Genomic DNA, 7,578 nt, shown 5'->3' with positions numbered 1-7,578 from the left:
CACAGCTGCCTCCCGGCTAGCACCACAGCAACAAATGGGGTTCTATTTGGGACTTTGTGGAGTGAAGGACATAGACTTAAAGTCCAAGGGCAGTCTGTGAGGGACCAAGGGCCTGACCAAGAGCTTTATGGCAGCACCTGACAACAACTGGTCTTGGACTCATCTGCATGGCACTGCCCCCCTGCAGTGGGGCTCATGGCCACTGTCAGCCTGGAGAGGAATCTGGAGCTGCCAGGAGATGTCAGGGGATCTGCAGGGAGAACATGCAATGCTGAGTTGGTAGGGATTAGAATCCCATAAAATTAATGGCCATCCAAAGAAGAGTTTCGTAAAGAAAAAAGGGAATATGAGGAGTCCATGGGGTAAGGACAGCTCTGCCATGCCAGGAGTGGTGCTGAAGAGCCAGCGGACAGAGACCTCTAAGAGTGTAGAATAATTGAGGATAACCTTCTTGAGGCCTCATGGACCAGGTCTGGTGCAGCACTCGCCTGCCCTTTGTGCCCTTAGAGACACTCCATGGCCCTGCCCAGCACTGCCCTGTGCTGCTGAGCCATCAGGGCAGATGGAAAGGGGCTCAGCAGCAGAGATCCCCATGGACATAGGTCTCCAGCCCACCCTGAGCAGCATGGGCAGGGAGGGAGACCCCCGGGGATCCCAGGGCACCACAGCCCCTGGCTCTCACAGCAGCACCGCCAGCTTGGGGCTCTGTGGGGAGCACAGGGCAGGAAGCAGCAATGGCTGACCTGGCCAGCACGGACACACCGCCCTGGGCGAGGCTCTCTGGGAGCAGGGATGGCCCTGGGGAAGAGCAGGGCAGCATTGCTGGTCCTGTATAAAAGCAGAAATGAGAAGGAGAAAGCTCTTTGTGCAGGCCCCTGCTCGGGGCAGGCTGCTCTGTGGCTGGGCCAGGCCTCTTGTGCTGGCCAGGGGAGCGGGGCTGCCCTGCGGGGCACAGGCACTGTGTGCTGGGGATCTCCCAGGCAGGAGATCAGGGCTCCTGCAGCTTCACAGACCTCCATTTCCTGGCACCATAGCCAGACTCCTCCTTGCTCACCCCAAGCAGACACTACACATGTATGAGCTGCCTGCTTCCTCCTCCTCTAGAGGGAGAGGAGGAAATACATCTAGAGGGAGAAGGGGAAAACAAAACAAAACAAAACAAAACAAAACAAAACCATAAAAACTCAGAGAGACAGACACATAAGTAAGGGAAAGGAAAAGAAAAATGAAAGAAAAAGATATTCCAACCCCAAACATGAGGAATATTTAGTAACTTTTCAATTCCCACAAGCAGACCACTGTACTGCCAGTCTCTGAGAAACTGTAACCTTAACTTGGAAAGATGGCCCCAATATTTACCGCTGAGCACCATGTTGTGCCTGAGGTGGACTGACCAGAGCTCAAGTGCTCAGTCTGGTGTGAGCAGGCAGAGGAGAGCTCTGCAGCCCCAGGGCACACAGCAGCCCCAGCAAAGGAGCCTGGCAAGTAATTCCTTGCAGCCGTCCAGGGATGGTGACTCCACCACTTCCCCGGGCAGCCCATTCCAATGCCTAACAACCCTTTCGGAAGAGAAGTTCTTCCTAACATCCAAACTAAACCTCCGCTGGCACAACTTTAGCCCATTCCCACCTCATCCAGTCATTGGGCACGTGGGAGAAGAGACCAACCCCCACCTCGCTACAGCCTCCTTTGAGGTTGCTGTAGAGAGCAAAAAGGTCGCCCCTGAGCCTCCTTTTCTCCAGGCTGAACAAGCCCAGCTCCCTCAGCCGCTCCTCGTAGGACTTGTTCTCCAGACCCCTCACCAGCTTCGTCGCCCTTCTCTGGACTCGCTCAAGCACCTCGATGTCCTTCTTGTAGAGATGTCTTTCGATGTCTTTCCTGTATTGAGGGGCCCAAAACTGAACACAGTACTTGAGGTGTGGCCACACCAGAGCTGAGTACAGGGGGACAATCACTTCCCTGGACCTGCTGGCCACACTGCTTCTGATGCAAGCCAGGATGCTGTTGGCCTTCTTGGCCACCTGGGCACACTGCTGGCTCATATTCAGCCGACTATCAACCAATACTCCCAGGCCCTTCTCTGCCAGGCAGCTTTCCAACCACTCACCTCCCAGCCTATAGCACTGCATGTATACCACAAGTTCCTCAGCTATTCTTTAAAAACACATACTCCAGCCCTAGATTATCTTATCCGTCTCCTCCATCCTGGGTTACAATTTTGTATGGCCTTACAGATAAGGTGTTAGTGACTAAGGTAGCATCAGACATAAAAAGTTTCTAGTCTTCCATCTAATTAAACATAGCAACGTATTTCAAATTTGGTTTTATTATTCTAACAGGGAGAGAACCAAATGTCCTTCTGAACTGATATCACCAGGGCCTGCAGGGATGTCAGGAAGGGCCCAGGGCCTGCCTCTGCTCTGTGGTGCACAGGGAGAGGGTGAAGACACAAAGCGTGGGGCAAAGCCAGAGCTCCTTGTCCTTCTGAGCAGGAAAAGCTTTGTCCTCCAGATCAGGGCTCTTCCGCAGCAAGGTGGCCACGAGCCCAGCCTGTCCTTCTCCTGCCACGCTGCGTGCGCTGGCTGCAGCAGAGGGGACCACCAGCCAGCCCCTGCATGGGGCTCTGCCACCCGCCTGGTCCTGGCCCTCTCCAGTGCCCTCCTTGCTGCTCTCTGATGCACGCCAGCACCTCCCCGTGCAGCCGGCCATCACATCTGCTGAGGGCCAGAGCGGCTGCTGCAGGGGCAGGGAGCTCAGTATGGCCCTTACAGCCCCCTGTCCTTGGGCTCGGCCCCGGCCTTGGCTCTGCTGGCAGGAGCGCTCTTGGCATGCGCTTCCTGGCCTCCCCTCGCCTGCGCACAGCTGCTGCCCACTCCGGCTGCTGCCACAAACGTGTCCTCACAAGCAGCACCACCCCTTGGGCTGCCTCTCCTGGCCTCCCCATCCCACTGCCTTGACTCCTTGTCTCTGCTGGGCCCCACCTTCCCCACCCAAATACCTTCCTTCACTGTCATCTCCCTTCCCGTGCCCCGTGGATTGACAGAGTCATGGGAGATATGACCTTTAGGTGTTGAGGTGCTTGTCTAATCCAGTTTGGTGATGGAATAGAAAGACAGTTCCTTCACCAGTGATGTACATTCTTCTTCATGTTAGGCCACGATTCCATCTCCTTCACAATTCTTAGAGTGTTTGCTTTATCTCAGAGACGAACTGCATTAGGTCTCCTTGATTAGTCTGAGGCACAACACAATGCTTTTTGCTTTCTCAGACTCCAGCACAATACCTGTGAGTTTACCTTACTGTGTGCATTGACCTGACGAGTCATTTCACATTTTTTGCTTTCATATCCCTGACAGAAGGAGATGATTCCCAAACTGGGATATGCAGATGGGTTCTGGCTCAGCCGTTTGAGGTGTCTTGCTCTTGAGTATTTCAGCCTGAGTTTTGTCACAACTCCTGCAGCCAAATGCGTCTCTTGGCTGTCATTGCCCTGTCCCTGTACTGTGGGCTGACTGTGCTGTGGTGGGACATGTTTCCAGTGGTTCGTCTACCAGACACCGTAATGAATACTATGAGCAGGACTAGAGGGGGCCTGCTTCCAGCCAGAGGGAGTCGGGGAAGAAAGGGACCATCGGGTTTACTGGACTGGGTATATTTAATGGCCTGGTGCATCAGACCCACAAATGTATCAGGCTCTACTGCACAGCGGTGCACAGAGTACCCTAATGCCATCAAGCTAGAAAGAGGTAGAACCCACCTGTATTTCTGGAGTGACAGGGGGATCCCAAGAAATAACAGTACTGGAGGCTGAAGTGAATCTAACTGGGAAGGAATGGCAAAAGCACCCCATTGGGACTGGCCCAGAGGCTATGTGCATCCTCGGCATAGACTGCTTCAGGAGAGGGAATTCAGAGTTCCAAGAGGGCACCACAGGTGAGGCTTTGGCAGAGGTGCCTTGGAGACAAAGGACATGAAACAGTTGTCTACCTTGCTTGGCCTTCCACAGAATCCTTCTGTTGAGGGTTTGCTGAGGGGTGAAGAACAGCAGGTGCCAATGGCTACCATGGTGGCGCACCTGAGGCAGCGTCACGCTAACCGAGACTCCCTGATTGCCATCCATGAGCTGGGTCATCGAATGGAGAGCCAAGGTGTAGATGTAGAGCTTGGGAGCGTGGTTTAGTGATGGACTTGTCAGCACTAAGGTAAAGTTGCCTGACCTGGGTGACACGTCCCAGAGTAGTGTCAGGCACAATGCAATTCTTTTTACCTTCTGCATCTACAGCACAGGAAGTAGGACTTTGCCCTACTCTATTGACTGGACAGCTCTTTTCACTTTATTCAGGTTTCTGTGTCTGGAAGGGGACAATTTCCCCAATGAGGCCAAGCTCATGGGTACAGTTACAGCCAATAATGATATATTTTCTTTATTTTTCACCCTGAGTTTTCTACAGATGACCCAAGATAGTCCATGGATGTCCAGGTGTCTACTGAGAGTCAGGCTGAACTTCTCAGGATCCAATGGTCATTTAAATCTTTATTTTATTTTATTTTATTTTATTTTATTTTATTTTATTTTATTTTATTTTATTTTATTTTATTTTATTTTATTTTATTTATTTTAAGTTTATTATTTATTTTCTGAAGACACCCCTGACTTATCTTATAAGGGTTTCATGTGCTGGGCTGGGCTGCAGTTACAGGGACAAAGACCACTGCTGGCAGTGGAGGTGTCAGACCAGCACACTCTGCTCTTCCTCTCGATGAAGGTCTCCAAAGAAGTCACCCTGAATGAATAGCAATAGGAGAATGATTCTCAAAACTGAAATGCAGCAAAATTCAGCCTTTGAAATAAAAAAATCTTTTTATTGGTTGCTCTTTGAAATCTTCTTCCTTAGCTATATCTTGCAAGCTCTGCAATTAGCTGCACAAGGCATTGAAGACAACTATGGAAGAGATGTTAGGAGTTTCAGCATTTTAATGAGTTCCATGGTGTATTTTGGTGCTGAGGCTATGAAGCTCAGGTACTGAGAGGAGAATGATGCAACTGCTAGAGAAAGTGAAGTCAGAAGGACAAGTTGAAGTGACTTGGAGTATTAATGGGCCCCACTGAGGGCTGTTACTAACAAAGCCTCTCCAGGGCCTTGTTGGGGCAGATAATTGGAGGCCGTGATTGCAGACAGGCAAAGCACTGTGCTGAGAAAAGTCTTGGTTGGTTTTGGTGATGCAGAAGGGCCAAGACTTGGCCCCAGCCACTGGAACAGGAGATCCTGCACCCCCACACCTGGCTCTAGGCTCTTGCTGGGGTCTGTGGGATGTGGTGGGCAGGGTGATGCCAAGCGAAGAACAGTGGTATGTCACCTCTGAGGTGCTGCACAGGGTTGCAAACAATCAATGAGGTCTCATTGCAAGGAGTATAACATCTCTCCTCATAAGCTGTAGCCAAGGAGACAAATATCTCAAGGTTCTTAGCACCTTCCCCTTTTACCAGCACTCTCTGCCTTCTCCTCTGCAGGCTTTCCAATGCTGTCCCACACATTGCCCTATTTCCTTGAAGTCTGCAGATAAACATCTCTGTTCAACGCTTTGCTCTCATCGCTTCCTTTAACCCATGTCTCGTCAATCCTCACCAGCTGTTCCTTGAAACAGAAAGCCATGGTCTGATCAGAGGGTGATCTGTGGGACAACAGCATGACCCTTTGAGGGACATTTCTTCCTCCTCGTGGCCAGTTCCAACCTTCCAGGGCACACTTTGTGGCAAGTTTTTCTCTCCTGCTCTTTCCTACTACTAAAGAAAGCTCTATCAGGGTGGAAACCACTCCTGAAGTAGGCATCCCAACAAAGCAGGCTCCTTGCGGCCTCTCAGCCATGCAGACACAAGTCACCTCAGCAGCAGCTTCCAAGCCAGGGGCCTGCTGCTGGCCTTGCAGCTTCTTGTGGAGACACAGCCAAGCCTTGTGCCTGCTGCTGTGCAGTCAGGGACTCAAGCAGAAGGGACAGGACAACCCATGTTGGGGCCTTCTTTCTGTCTGGGTCGTCCTGGCTCTGGAGGCAGAGGGGATCCCCCAGTCAGCATGCCAAGCAGGTGCCTTCTGCTGGCCTAGCAGGGCCACTGCCAGATGTCAGCCCAAAAGTGCAGATCCCAGGTCTATGTCAAGGGTGACCTGCCAACTACAGACACAAATGACCTCCCAGTCCCTTTCTGTGACATGCTCCTGCTGCTGCCCAATCAACTGCCGAGACAGAAGTGACCTCACAGTCCCTGCCACAGTCACATTCCTCGTGCTGGGGCAGGAGATGCTGAGGCAGAGCTGAGCTTCTCAGAGCATTCCCATCTATCTCCTCCTTGTGGCCCACAACCTGGTCAGATCCATGGGCCCTCACATTCAGCTTTGAATGCCATGTGACTGCAGAACAACCTCATGGTTCCTATCCTGCCCCATGGGCCTAGCACCTAAAGTGCTTGGGATAAGTGCCAAGCACCTTAAGTGTTTAAGAGTAGGGTCAGGAAAAGGGTTGGATGTGAAGAAGTTAATGCAAAGGAACCGTGACTTTGGGTGTTAGGCTTTCATGTATGAGATTAGGGACTAGGGCTCACCTTCCTCTGACAGAGATGAATCAAATGCGTAGTGGAAGGGTTTGGTGTTCGTCTTGTGGTGTCAGGGCTGTGGTTAGGGTATGTACAAGTTCTCTGGTTTAGGATTTTGTTTAGGTCTGCAAAAAATCTAGGGCTAAATAGAGTGTGTTAATCATAGCATTAAGGGCAGGGATCAGGGTGAAGAAGAGAGTAAGGGTGATGTAATGGGGCTGTGGAGTAGTTTTGGTTTCAAAGGATCTTGTGGTCAAATATTAGAGCAGTGGATTCCTGTCAGGGTGTGGAGTAGCATTTAGCTCTATGGACTAACGTTACAGGTTAAAATAGGGCAAGGGTCTCACATGACTGCTTTAAGTCTGCTTTATGGTAGGATCAACATTACCTGACCATTCTTACCTCTGCAAAATCATTAGCTTCTGCTGTCCACGCTCCTTTGCCCTCCCACAAATCTCACATCTCTGTTGGCCAGGTTTCTCTTGACTTCCCCATATCAGTCATCTTCTTAGGGGAAGTTTGGAGAACCAGCATGGAGAAGGAGAGAAACGTCTGTAGGAGCACCCTGCACAATGTGCCCAGCAGTTCTGCAACACCACAGAAGCAGATCTGAAGGATGAGTTTAGGCAAAAGCTCATACCTCTGACATGACAACACCTATTCAAGACCTCTTCCTCTATGGGGCCTACCAGGTACTTAGAAAGAGGGGATCTCACAAACTGCAGAGCAGGTGCATCTGCTGGCCTGTCATGGAGACCAGCAGATATGAGCCTAAAGGCACAGATCCCAGCCAGAAGTCAAGGGTTGAGCTGTCGGCTACTTCAGAAAGAAGTCAACTCACAGCCACTTAACAGCCATTAGCTTTCTACTGGGCTGACAGCTTCTGATGCACCTCTGCCATCATAATACCAGACCTACAAAACACCCCCTTTTTGGGCCAGGACCTGCCCAGGTAGAAGTGAGCTGGTTTTCATCCTTCAAGCCTGCTGGGC

The sequence above is a fragment of the Netta rufina genome, assembly GCF_964035555.1.
Source record: "Netta rufina genome assembly, chromosome: 18".
In the NCBI taxonomy this organism is placed as follows: domain Eukaryota; kingdom Metazoa; phylum Chordata; class Aves; order Anseriformes; family Anatidae; genus Netta; species Netta rufina.
This window is presented reverse-complemented; position numbering follows the sequence as displayed.